Source organism: Bos mutus, chromosome 18, assembly GCF_027580195.1.
Source record: "Bos mutus isolate GX-2022 chromosome 18, NWIPB_WYAK_1.1, whole genome shotgun sequence".
NCBI lineage: Eukaryota > Metazoa > Chordata > Mammalia > Artiodactyla > Bovidae > Bos > Bos mutus.
The window spans coordinates 61,034,349-61,056,337 of NC_091634.1; the positions used below are offsets into that span (position 1 = coordinate 61,034,349).

Consider the following 21,989-nt stretch of genomic DNA (forward strand, 5'->3'; position numbering starts at 1 on the left):
GCTGGTGTCCGTGTGTCTTTTCTGGGGTGAGAATTTAGGTGGAAGATGGAGCCTGAGTTGGAAAACAGTATCCTGCTTCTGACCAACTTGGACTTCTGCCGCCCTGTGGCCTCACACTCCCTGCTCTGTGCCGGCATTTGGACTTCTCTAGTCTTCGCTGCAATGCAGATGAAGCGTGGACTCAGTGATAATCATGTTGTCATCCATACCTCTTCCCATTGGATAGTGAGGAAGGCTGGCTGGTGTCTTCTTCCATTTTGCCTCCCTTCTACTTTGAGGCTGTAGAGTGAAGGATTTGGTCTGAATTCCAGCTGCTTCATCTCTTAGAAGATGCTCCTTTTACTTCCACAGTTCTTGAAATAATCATTTGTCATCTGTCTACTGGGAAGGATCAGTAAGTACAGAAGAACCTGCCCTTGGGAATAAAGTCAGTACATGTAGTCACTTTTAAAAGAAAGGCACATGGGTAATGGGCTGGAGAGGGGCTGTCTTCAACATAGCTCCGGAAGGCCCTCAGGATGCGGAGTTGTGGCTGGAAGTGACCCAGACTCAAATGTTCCAGCTCACACTTAAGAATTCCGCTGTCAAGCCTTGCCCCTGTCGAGCTGTGTGGGAAGCCTTAACATTCCAGGCAGTCCCTTAACTTCACTGAGGCCCAAGTCCCATTCTTTCCGAGTGCTTCATAGAGTAACACGCTTCTCTGTGTGTGCTCAGTACTTCAGTGGGACAAGTCTTCTGGCAGGCACAGATTAGAGTCAGGAGTGAGTGTGGTTCCATAGGATCTTTGACCTCCAACAGTTGGCATTCCACAGTGCAGAGTGTTCTGATGCCAACCGTGGAACTGTGTATCTTCAGTCATAGCTTGATACGAGATTGGTCAGTAGAGACCTCATTTTGCCAGGCATTGAATCCCTAATGGACACTTTTCTTTCTCACTTAGCTCATGGGTATGCTTAGTAGACCACACTTTGGAATTACATTTGCATAGCCTGATTCCAGGGCTCATTTCCCCATGGCCCACACTCATTCCACTGACAGTCTCCTGTCAGGCTGTGTGGCATTGATGTGCAGTAGTATGGGAAACGGCATAGATGTTTGATCGATAGCTCCTTATTCCCGATAGCTCCCTCTCTCCTTTTCTTCCTACAATAGTAGGCAGTTATGTAAGAAAGGAAAAAAATTTTTTTCCCAAACTTTAAACTCCTTATTTTATATTGGTATAGCCAGTTAACAATGATAGTTTCAGGTGAATAGCAAAGGGACTTAACCATACATATTTATGTATCCATTCTCCTCCAAACTCCCCTCCCATCTAGGCTGGCACATAACATTGAAGTGTTCCAAGGAAAGGAAAACTTGATAGAATCAGGAATTACCACCCTTTTGTTGTTTTCTGACCATGTAGACAGCGGTTTATTGGTCCAGCCCAGGGGAGGAAGAAACCACATATACTTAGGGACACTGCAGGCTATGCAAGACAACGGGGATTGTACTCAGGAACCCAGTAAACAATGGAGGGCTTTGGGAGGCTTTGGAATATCAGGAAAGGGGAATTCCTAGTTCCTTTGGAAAGTTGTGATTGGCTTGTTGGAATAAACCCACAGACTGCTCCCCAGAGGTGGGCAGGAACTGTGCCTGGTCCTTTGACATAGAGGATTATTTAGCAAGGGAACCTCATTCATGAAAACAGAGTGGGGAGGGAAATTTGGGATTAGGCCATTTGAAGCCCTTCTGATTTTATAGCATATGATAACTGAATCTTAATTTTAGATCTTATCCAACTGGGAATGTATATGGTCATGTGATTAGTGCCCCACCCGAGAGCTGCCTGTAGGCCAGGCGAGGGTGAAGTTCACACTGGTCATCCTGTGCTTCCAGTGTGGTACAAGGCTCCTGTGTTCCCAGGGAAGATGGTACACACTCAGTGGGATTGTCAGAGAAATAGGGTGTGTACCGGGAAATGTTACAGATGACAACAGATTATGAGCTAATATTCTGAGTGTTGTGCTAAGCCTGTGAGAAATCAGGGCTCGCTCAGCTGGACTTGACATTCTCCTAGGGGAGAGAAGCCTACATGTGTGAAGTAATCAGCCAACAAGTTCGCTCTGGTTAGGTCGAATAACTGCCAAGTGAGCTTGGGCAACCCGTTTGACAATTTGGAGGCTTGGCTCCCCCACCGTAGAAAGAAGGGAGAGATGTAGTATGTGCTGCTCGGGAGTCCCGAAGAACGCAGTCGCGTCTTAGTTCCTCTGAATTGCAGCACTAAGCAACACGTCAGTGACTCTGTGTCTTGGGAGTACAAACTATGTTTATTTTTTCCCCCCAAATTTCCTAATCATGAAAATCATTCCTTAGGCCACTCACAGGCCTGAGTTCTGTCAAGTCTCTGCCTCTGATTAGATCCATGATTTTGGTCAGGCCATTGACTTCTCATGCATAACGGGAGATAAACAGTTTGATGTCAGTAAAACGTGGGCATATGCCTCAAACACCCAGCAGTCCACCCAGCACATTACAGGCTCTTCCTGATCCACATGTGAGCTCTCATCAGCATGGTTAAGTCCTCCATTTTCCTCCAGGAGCTAATGAGAGTGTGGATCCCCTTCCCTTCCCACCCCTGACACATCACAGTGATGGTCTCTTCCCCTCACATGGCCTCACGATCGCTCTCTGTCGCCCTTGTCAGATGGGTGCTGAATAAGATAAAGAGCTTTGGAGGATGCTCAGACAGCATTTCAGCACCATAATTGAGGCACCTTCTCTGGACTTGATTCTTCATGAATTCTCACAGCTGGAAAGATTTTCTTTTCTCCAGTTTTGATCTAATTCACATACATCATTGTTTAAGGTGTATATCATAATGGTTTGATATATATAGTCTTAATTCATCATCTCTTGAAAAGGCAAAATGAGAAACTTTCTGAAGAGAATTCTTAGGATCTATTGTTACCAACTTTATATCACATAGCAGTGTTTAGTCATCATGTCGTACACTATATTCCTAGTGCTTACTTCTCTTTTAACTGGAAGTTCTATCTTTTGACCTCTTTGTTATAGTGTCCTGTCCCCCTGTTCTCCCCTCCACTCCTTCCCTTACAAATCTGATCTTCTATAAGTTATTTGGTTTTATAGATTCTGTATCTAAGTGAAGTTACAGGGTAATTTGTCATCTTGTCTCTAGCTTATTTCACTTTAGCATATGGCACCCCACTCCAGTACTCTTGCCTGGAAAATCCATGGATGGAGGAGCCTGGTAGGCTGCAGTTCATGGGGTCGCCAAGAGTCGGACACGACTGAGCGACTTCACTTTCCCTTTTCACTTTCATGCACTGGAGAAGGAAATGGCAACCCACTCCAGTGTTCTTGCCTGGAGAATCCCAGGGACGGGGGAGCCTGGTGGGCTGCCGTCTCTGGGGTCGCACAGAGTCGGACACGACTGAAGCGACTTAGCAGCAGCAGCAATGCCCTCAAGATTTATCCAATCCTGCGAATGGCAGGATTTCCTTCTTTATGACTGAATAATATTTTACTATACATACACACACCCCACATTTTCAAGTTTTTGAGAGTTCAGTGCGCGAGGGTCCCCTTTTCCTCACATCCTCAGCACCATTTATCGCTTGTTTTCCTCATGCTGGTTCTAACGGGTGAGAACTGATGTAGCATATTGTGGTTTGATTTGCATTTTTCTAATGACTAGTTTTGTTGAGCATCTTTTCACATACCTGTTGGCCATTCATGTATCTTTTAAAGAAAAAAGCCTGTTCAGGTCCTTTGCCTATTTTTTAATCGGGTTTTTTGTTTTTGCTGTTGAGTTCTCTGAGTTCTTTATGTTTTTGGATGTTAGCCCTTTATCAGACACCTGGCTTGCAAATAATTTCCCCCATTCCGTAGGGTGTCTTTTACTTTGTTTCTTTTGCTGTATGCTATGCTGAGTCGCTTCAGTCGTGTCCGACTCTGTGCGACCCCAGAGACGGCAGCCCACCAGGCTCCCCCGTCCCTGGGATTCTCCAGGCAAGAACACTGGAGTGGGTTGCCATTTCCTTCTCCAGTGCATGAAAGTGAAAAGTGAAAGTGAAGTCGCTCAGTCGTGTCCGACCCTCAACGACCCATGGACTAGCCTTCTAGGCTCCTCCGTCCATGGGATTCTCCAGGCAAGAGTACTGGAGTGGGGTGCCATTGCTTTCTCTGTTTGCTGTATGGTAGTCTGAGTCCCACTTGCTCATTTTTTTATTTTGTTGCTTGAGTTTTTAGGTGTCGTATCCAGGAATTGTCACCATTGAGCTTCCTCTGCATGACCATGAGTTTGCTCGTTCTCTGCAAAACAGGGACTCTGACAAATGGAATTTTAGGATCACAGACACAAGGAATTAGGCTTGAATATGTTGAGACCAGTCTTGTCTAGTTCAGAGTTTCTGCTGTAGGACCTAGAGAAAGTTTTTAGTAAAATTTAGTGATTGGATGAGGCTACATTGCAAACTCCATCTGTGTTAAGGGGACCACATCAACTCCTTTGGTTTAGTTGTGTAACCCGGTGAGTGGAGAACTCTGCTGCTGTGCAGAACACACATTAGAGGCTGCCACAGAACAGAAGGAGTGTCACCCCACCAAGGCATTTGCCCTTGCTTATTAGGATTGCTCTTTTTCTGCTGCCTTTAAGTCTCTGCAACTTGGGTCTGAAAAAAGGACTCAAAAATTTTTAACTGCCTCAGCGTTTCCCTGACCTCACGAGTAGAGGTTCCACAGATGTTGTTTCATTTGGAAGATCTTTTGCTAGGAATAGCATTCCTTGGGGGGAAGGGGTTCAAGTTGGACTGTGGGTGGAATGTCAGCTTTTATCTGTTTTCTTTTTTTTTAATGTATTGCTAGCAAGACAGCTGCTGGGACTGGAAAAGGCTCTTGAGGTTCACTTACTCATAGGGAGAGCTCTCATCTCCAGAACCCATGCTGCTCTCACGACTGCAGCCCCTTTTGAGGTTGTTGGTGGGAAGCCAGAAACGTTTGGAGAGTTCTGCAGATGAATCAACCTGGCTTTCAGCTTTAATTCCTAAATTCTGTTTCTATTCAAAATAGAAATGGCATGGGTTTGTGTGAATCATCCACTTGCTCATTTGCATGTTAATATTTTATGTGAATATTTTTAAGTTTATTGCACCCTTAAAATATGTTTAAGGGCCATATACAGAGCTCTGGTGCTGAAGTGAAATGTTCAAAAAAACAATGTAGGGATACAGATGACTGGTATATGTAGGTAGGACTCAACACCTCTGCTGTCAGTGGCTGATTTATATTTGGGGATCTGATAACCCACTATGGACCGTGTATGAAGTCTGAACTGAAGTCAGTGGATGCGGACTCCACAGCACTCAGGAAAATCCCCTTCACCACTCTGCATCAACATAACCAAGAGCTGTTTCTATAGAGGCGTTGGAAGTCAACATCAAGAGACATGCCTAATCCACTAGAAGATGGTGCTACATTCATTTATTCCACCAGCGGTGCCTGAGCACCTACTGTGTGCCAGCTCCTCGAATGTCTGCTCTACTGCACCCAGGAGTCCTTATAACAGAGTAGTTTCTGTCCCTCTGAGTCTGGTGGTGAGGTGAATCTGCCAGCAAGCCTAAGGCCCATGTCACTAGTTTCCTCAGATAAAACAGTCACAGCCTTGGGACTTCTGGGGGAAATCAGAGACAGCCAAAGATTTTAGCTCAGGGAAACTGTTGCAGTGGCAACATCTGTTCTGCCCCAAATTAGTCTGCTAGGGATGACTGGGCATCTGTCTGTTTCACAATCTGGTAATAATCAGACCTAGAAATCACTAGGTGGCCTCCAGGTGACTGAGGGAACATTGCTTCTTGTTAAAAATGAAGCAAAAGAAATCAGAACACCAAGTTTCCCCTAGAGGATAAGGCTAAAGAGTCAGTACCATCTCACCCTCTAAATGCAGCAGTTCAGTCAGTACCCAGTCAGGTTTGGCTGTGATCCCTGAGTCAAAGTCACCTCAGTTCCCCACCTCTGTCTTTTAGAGTCTGGTCCTCAAAATTTTATCCCACAGGCCCACCCAGCAGAATTTACCCTTTTCTATAAAGCAAAATCTCTGGGAATGAGACCTGCTTTTGATTAGGTCATTTCAAGAGAGTTTTCAAAGTTAATAATTTGGGGTCATGAGTAAAATGTGTGTGAGCTAGTGTGACGTGATGGTGAAGAGAAGTGCCAGCATTCACTGTGAGTCCCTGGGGTGGGGGCATGCAGTGCTGGAAACACGGCCCACTGAGGAGTCTCTGCCTTTAAGGAGCTGACGCTGCAGCTGGAGAGGGACTTCACGTAAGTCAGTCTGAAACCAGATCCCATCTGCCACGTGTAAAGTGGGAGTGAAGTCCATTGCAGAACGCTGGATGCGAAGTCACATGACCTGGCTTCACCAGTCTCTAAGCTGGGCCTCAGCTTCCTTTCGGTAAAACACCAACCTCTAGGGGTTATCACAGTAACAGTAAAGTACTTTCCATTGAGCTTCTGGGAATCTGAGGAGGTCTGGCCACTGAACTTGGGTCCAAAAGCCTTGGGAGACCTGGAGCCACCCCTATCTTGAACTGCAGTCCTATATGGGATGCCGTGAAAGAAAGGGGTATCCCTCTAAGCCACGAGGTCCCAGAGAGGGCACAGAGGAGTTTTGTTCAGACTTCTGCAGGGCCCCATCCTGTGGCTGTACCCCATCACTTCCACCCAATCTGTCCCCCCATGGGCTGCTCAACTGCTCCACTCAGCTGGGCACAAATACAGCAAGACCTTGCTGGGGGTGTGGCCGGTGCCGTCACTGTCTTGCAGATGGGAGCAGGGAGTTAGCCATAGTTTTGAGTTGGCCAAAAAGTTGATTCCAGTTTTTCTGTAACATGGAAGAATCCTAACGAGCTTCTTGGCCAACCCAGTACATTCCAAATGTAGGCATTATTGTCTTACTGGAAGTCCAGGGCCAAACCAGGAATCCGGTTTTGTCAGTCCAATTGAGAAACCATTTCTTGAGAAATTTCTTGAACAAGTACTTGTGCCAAGCATTAACATTCAGAATAAGACATGCTAATATCTAGGCCAGCATTTCCCAAACCAGGTGCTGTGGAATCCTAAATGTTAAATAAGGGACCTCTTAGTGAAGGATCCTGCGCTTGTATCAGGGAAACCTGCAAACTATCTTGGATAGTTTGATGCTTTGAACACAGCCCTTCCCTGATCCCTTGCTCTTTACTTGTCCACTGGTAGAGAAGCTGAAGGATTCCTGGAGGGAAATTCCCGGCAGTTCAGTGGCTAGGACTTGGCACTTGTGTCACGGCCTGGGTTCAATTCTGGCCCGGGAGCTAAGATCCTGCAAGGCTCCCCTGGGGAATTGGCCCACCCCTAAGCACTCCGAATATGGTCTAAGTACGTGAGACCTTGCTCTGAAAACTAGGTAGAGATGGAGTTCCCCCTTCGGTGGCCACAGAACTGCTGGCAGAACCGTTCTCAGCTCTCATTCTGACCCAGGCAAAGTGAGAGTGCTCCTTGTCCTTGGAGATGGGCTTGAGCATCTGTTGTGTCACCAGGAACTCCCACAGACACTGTGCCACACCACGCATTACACCAGGACAGGCCCAGAGACATGGAAAGAAGGAAGCCCTCTGGCTGTGTGATCTTGGTTTAGATACTTCCTCTCTCTGGGCTCATGTCTCCATCTGTAGGCTGGGTATTGATTGGTCCTCAACACTGATGATATTTATCAAAGGCCTTTTCTTCCTCTGATGTTTGTTCCCCTGTGTACACGTGCAGTCCAGACAGTACTACATCACTACGGTTAAGTTTTGTGGAAGGGTTCTTGTCGGAATAAATGTGCTAGGGAGAGGAGTTGGCATAGCCCCCTAAAACAGCCCATCCTGCCTAGGAGCCAAGACTTGGTCTGGGGACTTCCACCGTTAACTTGCCTGGCGCACTTGGTCAGAAGAGTTCCTGGCTGATCCTCTGGGCTTGTGGCCCCCTCCTACTCCACTCTCCGAGGCAGGCTGGGGCCACGTGGCCCTGCCCCGCCCTTGCTGGCTCCAGTTTCTGAATCAGTTGCAGTGGCCTGCTTTCCCCGCCCTTCCCATCAGTCGGGAAGCTTGGAATGTGCACTGGGGGAAGCCACAGCCTTTCCCACCTGGCACCCACTGCCCCCTGCCCTTGGTACCTGTTCCAAGCCCTGAAGCCCCTTAAAGCTGCCAGTGAAGCCCTAGAAGACTGTATCTTGGTACTGAACAGGTAAGAAAGTGGTTGATTTTCTCTGCTTCCTTCACAGATCACAGCAAGAGGGATTTGAGCTAGACTTGAAAAACAGTCCCAGCAAGAAGCTCTGAATTACGTCTTAGAAAAATGGTGTGAATTCTCTGCTCTGCATTTCTTTTTTAAACCTTTGCTTTCATCAGCCTTGCAGGAAAAAAGCAGCTCCAAATAGCTATAAAGCAACTTACTTCTCTACGCATTCCCTTCTGAGTTTTGTAAATCAACAAACCCACATTCTTAAATGGTTGTCATGGGTTACTGAGGGCTCTTACACCGGATATTGCTTTGGTTTTTAGATCTTAATGTATTGTGTGCGTGAGTTATGGACATGAATTACCTTATCAGAAATTGACTTAAAATTCTCTAAAGGAAAGGAAAAAATAAAATGGCATAAGTTAGCCTTCTTCCTTCAGATGGTTTTGTTGCAACAGTATTCTGAAATTAAAATGAAATGTTCTGCTTTTGCACTTTGCATGGAAACCAACTAACTGATTTTTAAGTCCGAGTGGTGTCCGCCAGGATATGCATCCTTTGTCCCTTAGTTCTGAGGTTCAGATTGCTTCCACGTGTTTCGTGATTAATAATTCGACTTTTATGGACAACTCTGTGGAAATAACTTCTTTTAGATTTTTTTTTTCTTTTAATCTCTCCTTGGATTTTATTCTCCATCCAGAATAAATACTTGGGATAAAGGACAAGAACATTTTTGTAGCTCAGCTCATGTTACACATGGGGTCAGCTCATTCATAAGATTTTCAGGACTGTGATGGCATGAGGGAGTGGGTGGGGAACTTGTTTTCCCTAAATTTTTCAGGAAGTGGGCTGGAGGCAGTTTAGCACAGTGGTTAAGACTTGGCCTTTGAAGGCAGGAGAGCCTGGGCTTATATGAATAGCTGCCTGACCTTGAACCCTTACCTAATGACTTCAGTTAGTTCACATGTAGAATACAGACTTTAAAACTCCTTAGCGGAACAGGAAAGGCAGAGAGAGTATTTGTAAAACAGTGTTGGTGCCTAATAAGAACCCTGGAAGGCTCTTTCAAACCCAGGGCTTCCTCTGGGCCGTTTTAGACACAAGGCAGAATTGAGACAGTCACCTCAGGGGCATCTTTTTGACCTCTTCCCCGCTTCTAATTCAGCTTCCTGTTAGAGATGTTTTTTGCTTGTTTAACTTTGCCCCAATCCATGCTAAGGCTGGTGAACTGGCCACTGGGGAACCAGCAGTTCAAATCAGCCTCTTTCTGAAGGTCACCCAGACTCTCGGCCACCAGCCATCAGATCTGAATGCCACCAGTCCCATCTCTTAGCCACCCTTCTCAGAGGGCAGGTCTCAGGGATCACTGGACAGAGTGGAGGGCTCCTCCAAAGCCTGTCGACCCACCTTTGCCCTCCACCCTGGTAGATCCCTGGGAGGCCACATCAAGGCACGGAGAAATGTTCCCAGGCTGGGTTCTAATCCTGGCCATACCAATTCCTGGTCAATGGACTCCTCTGAGTGTCAGTTTCCTTATCTGTAAAACAGGAATGTTAATACCTGCGCTAGAGAATTACATGAAATTATAGAGCTCAAGCGGCTGGCACTTAGTGGCCCATTACTGTGGAAGGTCAAGACCATGTTCCAAAGCCTTTGGGAAAGTACCAGAATTAGCCATGAAAGATAGGCAGAAGACTCACATTCATTGTCAGTCAACAAACACTCATCATTCATGGTGCTGGACGCTTGGGAGAGATGTATAACACAGGATCCCTGCTCTTGGTACAGGTATACAGCCCATCCCAAGGGACAGAGGAGACAGTGGCTGCCTGGGCCCTGCAAGATACCCCGCTTGAAAGGGAAGAATAATCTGTGAGGCAGAGATGGAGAGGAAGGAGGACAAGATAAGCTGGCGTGGGGGAGCCTGGCTTGCAAGTTGGGCCCAGGGCTCTGGGGCTCTGCTCCAGCTCTGCCACGGGTCTTCTCTCCGGCCTCCAGTGAGAGTTAAGGTACTCAGGTTTCCTCCAGCTCCTTCCTTCTGGGGGTCTGCAAAGTGTCTCTGGAGGCCACACCCCCCCACCCCTGTAACACTGTCTGTCCATGGTAGCTGTCCAGGACCCAGCCTTGGTCTTGGGAGGAAGAGGCATCCTATCCGAAGTGGACAGTCTGACCCTGTGACCCAGAGAGGCGCCACAGCATTCTGAGAACGGCGGCCTCTGTGAGAATCCTGGAGCTTCTGGGCTCTGGCTACCCTGCACACTTTTGTCTGACAGCCGTGTCCCACAACTGGGGGGTAGTGTACCCCGGAACAGGGTTGCGGTCATCCTGGTAATGTACTCCAGAGCTTCCCAGCAGCTGCCAAGAGTTCTGTCTGTGCATCTCAGCCAGGAAGGCTCAATAGCCACGCCTGGAGAACCAGCCAGGACTTCCCGTTTGGGGCCATCTTAAGTGGGTGAAGAGGTGGATGAGTGGGGATGTAGCTACAGTGAGCAAGGCTGAGGTCAGGGCGATAAGTCTAAAAGGCCAAAGAGATGTGGACTTGCTACTGTGGCCAGCTGCTCAGAAAGGTCAGGCCCTGCTCGTCAAGCTTGCTGGGTGCCTCTGGTCTCTTGTAGCATGAGAATGCCCACGTTCTGGCTCAGGATTCTCTCACCACATCCAAGCTTTATCACCTACAGGCCTCCTCAATCTTCCCCTGAAGGAAGGGAATTTGGAGCATGCTATGACATGGGTGAACCTTGAGGATATTAAGCAAGATAAGCTAGACAAAGAAAGACAGATTCTGTACGATCGCCCTTATGGGAGGTAACTAAGAGGAGTCGAATGTGTAGAAGCAGTAAGGAGAACAGCAGTGGCCAGGAGCCGGGGAAGGAAGGAATGGGGAAGTTATCATTCAGTGGGTTTAGAGTTTCAGTTTTGGAAGATGAAAGACTTCTAGAGACAGACGGTGGTGATGGTTGCACAACAAAGTAAATGTACTTAATACCACTGACATGGACAGTTAGAAATGGTTAAGATTTGCTGCTATGTGTATATCACTACTGTTTAAAACTTGGTGTGGGGGGATAAGTAGTATATGCCTCATAGGGATTAAGAATTGAATAAAGCAAGTGAACTGAATTATTATTAATGTCAGGTTCTGGACACATCCAAGACTTTTTGCCTCACAGACCCAGCACTGGAGAAGATTCGTGTGTCCCTGTGGGGAGCGCCTGTGCTGTTCTGCATGAGATGTTCAGGATGAGGTTCAGGGGAGACTTCCTGAAGGAATGACTGAGGCCCTGCCCAGAGGGCTCCTGGCATTTGTGGGATGAGTAGGTTCCAGATGCTGGAAAGTCCCTGGCCAAAAAAAAAAAATCACTCCCACTAAGGGACAGTTTGAAAGGGAGGAGATTTTAGATCCACCTGGAGAACTTGTGATCAGAGCCGTTTGAATGTGGAATGGGCTGTCTTATGGAGTACTGAGCTCCCCGTTAGTAGAGGCATGTAAGGAGAGTTTGGGCAAGTTGCAGATGAGACTCTTGCATGAGGCAAGGGTAGGGCCAGAGGGTTTCCTAGGCTCTGTGCCTCTGTGATGTGATCCAGTCCAAGCCTGTGTAAAGATGGGACCCAAGTCAGAGGAAGGGGGCAGGCAGGGGGAAGGCATGCTGCCAGCCTTCCCCTAAATAACAGTAATGACATCTGCTGCCATTCTGGGTAGAGACTGTGTTAAATGCTGAACCGGCTTGATTTGAGATCCTTACAAGCCCAGATGGTGGGTGCTACTATCGTCTCCATTTTACAGCTGGGAGCTGAGGCCCTGCTGCCAGTTCCCAGGCTTAAGTCTCCCGCCCAAGGTCAGCCAGTAGGCCACAGAGCTGGAGTTAGAACACAAGCAGCCTGGCGCTAGCCCTCTGCCTCTGCAAGCTGGCTGCTCCCTGCTCCCCTGCCCCAGTGGCAGTCTCCCTGGGTGCTGACAGTCTCACGAGGCAGGGATCTAGCAGCTGCCCCACTCCCTCCATCTGGTTTCTCTACGGAGCCAGGCCCCACCTGCTTGGCTCCAGGGTTCAAGGTTAACCCTTGGCAGACAACACTGGCCTGAATTGAGAGCCAGGCTCCTGGTCACTCAACATCCCCCTTCGCCTTCTGGTAAACAGGACCCGGCTTGACAATTCTCTTCAAGGTTCCAAGTCTTTCCCATAGCTGTTGAGTGAGTTCATTCTGTCTTCTTTTGCAACTGTGTTTTTTCCAATGCAGCTCTTTGGGTGCCAAGACCTAGTCTGCATGATTCAATTTGTCCAAGTTCCCAGGCTTAGCACCCACAAGTCAATAGATGCCATCCCTAAAAGTGGCAGTACCATGGCCTCCTGTGTCCTCAGAGTTATAGAGGGAGCCCTGGCTGGGGTGGTGGCCTTACAGAATGACCCAGTTCGTGGGGCTGGCCTTGACACCTTATGAAGGTGCAGGCAGCTACCATGTAAAGACATCTCTGGACTTCCCTGGGGCTCAGTGGGTAAGTCTCCGTGCTCCTACTGCAGACTGGTTCCCCAACCAGTCTTCGATCCCTGGTTGGGGAACTAAGATTTTACACGTGGCCAAAATTTTTTTTTAAATAAAGATAAAGGCATCTCCATGCCAGTTGGTCACTATTCACCCAATCCATACAGAGCCCGGGATTCTCCCATATTACAGATGAGGTGACTGAGGCTTGGAGAGGTGAATTCATGTGTTTAGAAATCAGGTCTTTCTCTCTCCCCTTGGGGTCTTGGAGGCTTCACACTGGTAGCTGATCTGACAGTGGTAGAAACAGTGCCACTTGCTGTTTGGCTGCGTAATGTACCCTCAAGATTTCTCCCCCACTGCCTCCTGGCCCCTCACTGCCACCCTGGGAGCGGGCCCGGGAAGTGCTGTTTCATGGATGAAGAAGGTGATCTGGGGCTTCCCAGGGCCTCACAGAGGAGAGGGTATGCCAGGGCAGGGCGGTGAACCTTCTGGTCCTCCTTGCTCTGCAGGCCCCTTCCCCGCCCTGCACTGGTGTCAGGCTGTGGAGCCCTCCTGCTGGCCTCCTTGGAGGCTCTGTCCCGGGCCCCAGTGAAGTGAGTTAGGCACAGAGGCCAGCAGACCAGCTGGCCCAGAAGAGGCTGGGCTGGGGCCAGGTACTTTCCAATGTCCTCCCGCAGCTGGGAAACCTTTCTTGGATGACAAGGTGCCTCCCGGTCTTGCTTGCCCTGGTCTGCCTCTCAGCCCAGAGAAGACTCCTCTTCTCCCTGTCCACGGAAGTCACATAGGCAACATAATCAGCGATGGTGTTCCGGAACCTGTGAGCCTATGAAGCGTGACTGTTAACCCCAGAGGAGGAAGCTGAGGCTGGTTTAGAATCTGGGACTTAAACTATCTGCTCTCTGCTGGCAAAATCCATAACATTGGATGAATCATTTTCACTGTATACTTTTTCAGTTTTCAGTAATAATTGGTGTTTTTTTTTAAGGACGGTTTTAATTTACAGAACAGTTGAGGCGAAAGTGTAGAGAGCTCCACATAGCCACCACAGATACACAGTGCTGCACGTTACTAATATGGGTTATTAATGTGATGTTTGGTACAGTTGATGAATTATCATTAATACATTATTATTATACTGGGAGGGATTGGAGGGATTGCGGGCAGGAGGAGAAGGGGACGACAGACGATGAGATGGCTGGATGGCATCACCGACTCGATGGACGTGAGTTTGAGTGAACTCCAGGAGTTGGTGATGGACAGGGAGGCCTGGCGTGCTGTGATTCATGGGATTGCAAAGAGTCAGACACAACTGAGCGACTGAACTGAACCGAACTGACTGAATACATTACTAAAATTCATAGTCTCCATTAGGGTTCACTCTGGCGTTACACACTTACAGGTTTATTTATTTTTGGCTCTGCCGGCTCTTGATTGCTGTGTGTGGGCTTTCTCTGATTGTGGCAAGCAGAGACTACTCTAAGCTGAGGCTCACAGGTTTGCTGAGCACATGAGCTCAGTGGTTGCCACGCACAGGCTTGGTTGCTCTGTGGCACGTGGGATCTTCCTGTACCAGGGGTCGGACCCATGTCTTCTGCATTACCAGGCGGATTCCCAACCTATGAACCACCAGGGAACTCCCTATATGGTGATTTAAAAAAAATATTTATTTGGCTGTGCTGGATCTTAGTTGCGGCATGCAAACTCTTAGTTGTTGTACATGGGATCTAGTTCCCTGGCCAGGGATCGAACCCTGGCCCCCGCGTTGGGATCACAGAGCCACTGGACCACCAGGTAAGACCCACTTACATGGTGACTGACAATCTGTACAAATATAGGCAATGTGTTCTCCAGCCCTTGCATCTAATAAGTGGTACCAGTGTTACTGAGTAGGGGATGGTTCTTCATATAGCTGTACCTCCTGGGAATATAGCAGGCAAATACCCAGTTGGCCCAGGCCCTGTAGGAACAATTCTGTAAAGAGTCTGGGAGTCCTTTCCCTCAAGGCATGGCTTAGACCTCCTGCAAGAACTGTTCCCCAGGCCCTTTCAGGCATGTGAACCTCCATTAAAGACCTCTCAGAGGTCACCTTCCTTCATCACGGGGCTTAGAGGAACGGTTGCTGTCCTGGCTTCTGCCTCTAGCTCATCTTGCACAAGTGTTCCCTGAGTGTGTTCACCAGGTTACTCCCCTGCTCACAACCTGTGCTGGTTCTGTGATGCCTGGCACACCGAGAGGTGCGTGGCACTGAAGGCCTTCTGTAGTCTGGCGTTGTCCTGCCTGTCCAGAGTGCACTCCCGTGACACCCCGATGCTGCTCCTCAGCTCTGGACAAAGGACCTTCTCTGCTGTCCCGAGCACTTGCCCTGTAGCCTCATCTCCATTCCGTGCTCCCTTTATCCCCACTTCTCCCTCCTCAGTAACGTCTCTTGTCCCCGTTTTCCATCTTCATCCTCTGGCTTGAGTCTCCTTCTCCCCGCCATGAAGCCTACTTGGATCACTTTGGCCGAATTTGATCCACCCTTTTTCAAGCACTTATTACATTTACTGTCCACACCATACAGACTAGCCTTGAATCATTCTGTACATGTTCTCTGGGCCTGCCTCCCAAGATCACCAACTAGCCTGTGATTTCCATAAGAGCAAAGAACTGGATACCCAAGAGCCTATGGTGGTTCTGGGCATACAGTGCCTGCTTACCAGCCATTAACAACAAGACACTGCATATGGAAATGGTCTGTAACTCTCAGGTAAGATAGCAAGATGCTCAATAAGGCTCTTAGTGTTACCATATTCCATTGATTCTAAAACACACCTTTCTCCCACTCCCTGCATTTTAACATCTCTTCTGAAATCAGGATAAACGGCAAATCACAATTTAACTGACAGTTTTTTTTTCCTCTTTCACAGTGTCACATATAATTTTGGTGCATTTTATAACCATTGTGCATTAGACTTAAGGAGATGAGGTGTTACTGGTTGATGTGAGAATGTTTCTGGAATGGACCTGCTGATAAAGCTTCTGGGAGAAATGCGGGGAGTCTAGGAAAGGTGAAGGGAAACTGGGTGAAGAGAGGATGCTGGGGGAGATGACAGACGCTGGGAGAAGTGGGGGATACCAGAAAAGGACGGGAGGGCACCCGACTGAGCCCAGAAGCTTTTCCGATAACTCCGAGTTGATTCAGCTATTCCTTCTTTTCATATTCCTATCCTCTGTGCATATGCTACTTCAGAGGCTGATTCCCAGAGGCAACCTCTGGGTCCCTCTCTGAAGTTGCAGGGTGCTCAGGAGAAGGCAATGGCACCCCACTCCAGTACTCTTGCCTGGAAAATCCCATGGGTAGAGGAGCCTGGTGGGCTGCAGTCCATGGGGTCGCTAAGAGTCGGACACAACTGAGCAACTTCACTTTCAATTTTCACTTTCATGCATTGGAGAAGGAAATGGCAACCCACTCCAGTGTTATTGCCTGGAGAATCCCAGGGACGGGGGAGCCTGGTGGGCTGCCATCTATGGGGTCGCACAGAGTCGGACGAGACTGAATCGACTTAGCAGCAGCAGGTTACCCCTCCAGCTTCAGATTCTTTGGGGTTTCATCTCATATGCTGGGCCTCCCTTAGCTTCACAGTCACATTCTAGCTGCATAAAACTGCTGGGTGGGAGAGTGTGGTCTTCTTTTGCCTTCAGACTGCCCTCTAATGTGGCATTATCAGCAAGGGCTTTGGGGTAGACATATTCAAATTTAATACTTGCTGTCCCATTTGTTAGCTGTGTGAGTTTTGGTAGCTTGTAAAACTTTCTGAGCTTTGGTTTCCTCATCTTTCAAGTGAGGGTGAGAGAATTCCCTGGAGGTCCAGTGGTTAGGACTCTGCACTCTCACTGCTGAGGGTGCGGGTTCAGTCCCTGGTCAGGGAGCTAAGATCCTGCAGGTCGCAAAGCACAGCCAAAAAAAAAAAAAGGAGGAGAATTTCTAACTCTGGTATTGATGTGCATGTGTAGTGGTGGAAAGGAGATTAAATGACATTAAATGATTCACATTAGCTCTTATTATGTTGCTGCTTATCATCACTGTCCTTTTAGTCTTTTTATTCAAGCTGAGGTAGCCCTTTCAGCCCCTGAGGTAGCTTCTCACGGACACTGCCTACATTATCAACCCAGATTTTACGGGCCCCAAATACCCCTGAAGCAGAGGGAGCACCGTCTCCCGGGCCATCCCCAGCGCTGCCTGGGAGCTCTGACTCTTTTCCCTCTTTCTGTTAGTTTCCTCTGAGCACCTGGCTGTTGCCTGCTGATCACCAGAGCTCTAGTTTCATTAGAGAAATAAAGAAAAAGGCCATGTAAGGTTATAGCTAAAACCAACATAAGGAAAAAGAAGTGTAAGTGAGGCTCCTTTTCAATGAGATGTAAGATTTGATAGTTTTTCAAGGAAACTACAAAAAGATCCAGAAATTCAGGATACAAAACAATCAGCACATTTTTTTATGCATAGCTGAGCTGCATGGATGGCCTCTGGACAAGACCGTAAAGGAAGTTGGGAGGGAGCAAGGCTGCTCTGCCTTCCCTGAGGGCCCTTCACTGGTCTGGATAATCCAGGGAAGTAGACTGGAATAGCCACAGAGACTAGGGCCAAAGTTTTGAGCCTACATGAAGAAGGGAGGTAGAAATGAGATCCCCACATACAGCTGAAACTCTCAAGGGTTTAAGCCTCTTTTAAGTGAAGTAAGGCCAGAAAAAATTCAGCCACTAAGGCAGAGGAAGAAGCTTTTCTAACCTGGACTGGGTCTGGTTGGAGACAAGGAAGGCCTCCTGTTAGAAATGTATAATCACATCTGCCCTCTTTTGGATTTGGGATTAAATTTACATTACTCATGTGATCCTAGAGTCTCTAGGCCAGGAAGTGAGCATAAAAACTACTCCCGGCTGGAAAATTCATAGAGAAAGAAAGTAGAATGCTGGTGGGCAGGATGTGGCCAGTGCGGAGGAGGCAGGAGGAAAGGGAGTTGCTGAATGGATACAGAGTTTCCCTTTTGCAACATGAAGAGTCCTGGAGATTGTACAATAACATGGAAATATTTAGCACTCTTGAACTGTATGCTAAATTTTACGTTATGTATATTTTACCACAATAAAAAAAAAACTGCAAAAAAGATTTGGAGGGATTTCCCTTAAGGATTTTATTCTTGAGTGAGAAAAGTAAGAAATGGAGATGGGTGTTAATATGATCCCCTTTTGGCAAAGTGACTCCAAATAAAGCCAAACTTGACCCCAAACCCCACACTTGTATTTGCCTGTGAATTTCTGTATAAACACACAGGAGCATGAAGAAGGTAGTGAAGGCTTCCCATCAGGGTTGCTTGTGTAGGGCTGCAGATGAAGAAAGAGAAGGAAAATAAAAAGATTTTGGTGCAATTGAAAATATCTACAATACCCAGCCTTCACTCTGTCTGCTCTGACTCTGTTTATGAAAGAGGGTATCTGTGAGTGCTTGCCTCCATGGGATAAAAAATTAGATTGCGGACTTGCAGATATGCCCTCTGTGCCAACGGAGAAGAAAGCAAGTTATATGGATCTGGTGATCTTACTTTATTTACACAAATAAGCAAACGTCAGTTCTATGTGTGTATACACCCTCATGTATTGCTGTGAGCATGGAAAAGATGTGGAAAGACAGGTGTCGGCAACTAACGCAAAGCCAGACACGTGAAAGCAAGGCACGTGACATACAGCCGGGAACGTGACGGAAAGCCAGGGCACGTGACATAAAGCTGGGAACGTGACGGAAAGGCAGGGCACCTGACGAAAGCCTTGGCACCTGAGAAAGCCAGGGCACGTGACGTGAAGCCGGACACGTGACGTGAACCCAGGGAACGTGACGGAAAGACTCTGCACCTGACAGAAAGCCAGGGCACGTGACGTAAACCCAGGGCACACGGGGGAAAGACGGAGCACCCGACATAAAGCTGGGCACCTGACGTCAAGTCGGACGCGTCACACGCCCTCGACGTTTTGTCGCTTACGGTTTTGGAAGCTGGAAGTCTAACACCAAGGCCACGCTCGCTCCGAAGGCTCCGGCTGGCTCCCGCCTTACCTCTGCCCAGGCTCGAGGCCGGCTGGGGTTGGAGGCGCGCTGAGGGAAAGACGGGGGAGGGGCGTGGGGGTGGGGGTGGAACCCGAGGGTGCCCACCTCTGTGCCGTGGAGAGAGGGCCCCGCCTGGCCCACAGACGTTTCTGGAAGATCTTGAAGAACCGCCCTTTCCTTGAGCAGTTTCTCGCCTGTTAGGCGGGTTTTGAAGCCCTGCCCCTCCCAGCCTGCGTCCTCCGCGCCTCCTTCCCCCTTGCCATCTGCCAAGGTGATCTGACCTCCCTGCCAGCTGGGCGTGCAGCTTTTTGTCTTCGTGTGCCAGTCCCCGGCACGTGGGAGAGGCTTGGGTCAGGAACGCATGTAGAGCAGAATTTAACTCTGACCCCTCTAAGTTTCAGGGGGCATAGGCAAGAGTAGGGGTCGTGGTGGAACCAGGGAGGGTCCTGGGTCAGACTTATGTGTGTGATGAGGGCGGGGTGGGGGGAGGTTGGCGACTGATTACTCCTGGCCCCCGACCTCTCGACCTCTCGACCTCTCGGTTCCAAGTGGCTTGGGAACAGGGCACTGCCTCTGATTCTACCTTAGCTGCGATACTGATGCCTGTTAAAAAGACAGACGAGGCCTCCTTTGTGGGTCTCTCTGCATTAATTAACACGGTGATTGAATTCTCCTCATGGTAGGCACTGAGCTAAGAATTCAGTGGGGCTTATGTTCCAGAGGGGTGGGAGATTCAAAACTACTAATGCATAGTTGTTTAATTACAGCTATGATAGCTATTATGAAACACAGGCCCCATTGCCCTTGGAAGGTGTAACAAAGCAAGTTTGATGATGAGCCAGAACAGAGCCTGTGCGCCAGGGCCTGTGTTCCTGCCAATGGTCTTATTAGAGCAAGGCTTGAACCCAAACTCAACAAGTGTGAGGCCAGACCTTTGCGGGAAGTTGTGCCTTGTGTGACCAATACACTCCCCATAGCGGGGACCTCTGCAAACACCCCCATTTCCCTTCCACCACTCCTTCCCGACTCAGTTCAAACAGGAGTTTCTCAAACTGCATTTTTCAGATGGGTGAAGTGAGGCCTATAGAAAGGAACTGATTTGCTCTCTAGGTCCCAAATTAGTAAGAAGCCAAAGCCAGGCTCCCTGGCACCATGCTCAGCCTGCCCGAGTCCCCACAGTCCATCCTCTGTGATGAGCCAAAAAATGAAAAACAAAGCTGCTCTGTTCACCCAGATTTCTGTTTTCTCCATTGTTCTCCACTAGGGACATTCCTGAATTGGTAAAGAAGGGACTGGCTCAGCCTCTCCTGGCAGTCAATTGGCTATGCTGCGCCTAACCAGAATTGAGAAGTCAGGAGACAGAGTTAGAAGAAGTGTGAGACTTTGAGGACCTCCCAACTAGAACAGAGACAGTGACCTCCCACCTGGCTCAGGACCCTGTGATCAGGTCAAAGGAAGAGGGGCACTGCGGGGCTGGGGTGTGCGTGTTACGGGGTGGGGATGGAAGGCGTACAGAGAGACAGCTGCCTTGGAAAGGGAGCAGCTGGAGCAAACTGGATCTTCTGTGGGTCCAGGGCAGCACGTGAAAGTGTCTGGGAGGGTGTGGGTGAGGGGAAGGGGAGATGGGAGGAGAGAGAATTAGGCTGGCAGGGGATGGGGGAAGGGCTTTATGCTCAGGGAACAGCAAGTGCAAAGGCATTGAGGCCAGTCAATCATCATGTGAGGGGAGGGGTGGACTCCAGGGATGAGAGCCTGACCCCTTGGTGATCGTGGCTCCATGGAGCAAAGAAAGGATCATGAGAGTCTTGTCCTGTGAGAGGAGACAGTTGTCTTTTCTCCGCCTTAGGCTGAGAAAAGCAGACAACCCTCCTCTTTCTCCGAAAATGCACATGTACAATATTTTTTTAGTTTTTGCTTTTTTAAATTGTGGTAAAATATACATAACATAGGGCTTCCTTGGTGGCTCAGATGGTAAAGAATCTACCTGCAAGGCAGGAGACCCAGGTTTGACTCCTGAGTCGGGAAAGATCCCCTAGAGAAGGGAATGGCTTCCCACTCCAGTATTCTTATCTGGAGAAATCATGGAAAGAGGAGCCTGGTGGGCTATACAATCCATGGGGTCATAAAGAGTCAGACATGACCGAGCGACTAATACACACACACACACACACACACCATAAAATGTACCATTTTTAAAAAGAGTTTTTTTTTTATGTGGATGATTTTTAAAGTCTTTATTGAATTTGTCACAGTATTGCCTCTCTTGTTTATGTTCTGGTTTCTGGCCTGTAGGATTTTAGTATTCCCCCCTCTCAATCCCGAATTGGAAGTCAAAGTCTTAACTACTGGACTGCCAGACCATCCGTAAAAACTACCATTTTAAACATTTTTAAGTGTGTGGCTCATTGATATTAAGCACATTTACAATGTTGCATAACCATTATCACTATTTATAGCTTTTTCATTATCTCAAACAGAAACTCTGTACACATTAAACAGCTCTTCCTTTCTCCCTCTCTCCATCCCCTGGTAACCTCTATTATACTTTCTAGCTCTAGATTTTCCTGTTCTATATCCCTCAATATATATGAAATTTTTAAAGAATGAGTTTATTGTGGTAAAATTGACATGCAATAAACTGCACGAAAGTGCACAACTTGCTAAATTTTGATTATGCATTTGTTGTTTGGTCATTAAGTTGTGTCCCACTCTTTTCAAACCCGTGGACTACAGCACGCCAGGCCCCCCTGTCCTTCACTGTCTCCTGGAGTTTGCTCAGATTCATGTTCATTGAGTCAGTGATGGTATCTAATCATCTCATTCTCTGCCTCCCACTTCCCCTTTTGCCTTCAGTCTTTCCCAGCGTTAGGATCTTTTCCAATGAGTTGGCTTTTTGCATCAGGTAGCCAAAGTGTTGGAGCTTGAGATTCAGCGTCAGTCCTTCCAATGAATATACAGGGTTAATTTCCTTTAGGACTGACTGGTTTGATCTCCTTGCAGTCCTGGGGACTCTCAAGAGTCTTCTTGCTTACTTCAGCAGCACATATACTAAAATTGGAACAGTGCAGAGATTAGCATGGCCCCTGTGCAAGGATGATATGCAAATTCATGAAGTGATCCATATGAAAAAAAATGTCTTCTTCAGCACCACAATTCAAAAGCATCAATTCTTTGGCGC

The 21,989-nt window shown here is 48.0% G+C and overlaps 1 protein-coding gene and 1 non-coding gene across 10 annotated transcripts in view; both read left to right on the forward strand.

The window, feature by feature from the left end:
* Positions 1–8,097: 8,097 nt before the first annotated feature.
* Positions 8,098–21,989, forward strand: part of IL34 (interleukin 34) — a 60,113-nt gene continuing 46,221 nt past the window's right edge. For 5 of the 9 annotated variants that reach the window (XM_070388749.1, XM_070388751.1, XM_070388755.1 and 2 more), the window contains exons 1-2: positions 8,098–8,262; positions 20,076–20,258. The gene's annotated coding sequence lies outside the window, so the exon portion shown is untranslated. The remainder of the gene's footprint in view (positions 8,263–20,075; positions 20,259–21,989) is intronic. The other 4 variants (XM_070388753.1, XM_005894330.3, XM_014477784.2 and 1 more) reach the window with 1 other exon arrangement.
* Positions 21,836–21,939, forward strand: LOC138991910 (U6 spliceosomal RNA). Its single transcript, XR_011467805.1, has one exon. It is a non-coding gene; the product is annotated as a U6 spliceosomal RNA (small nuclear RNA).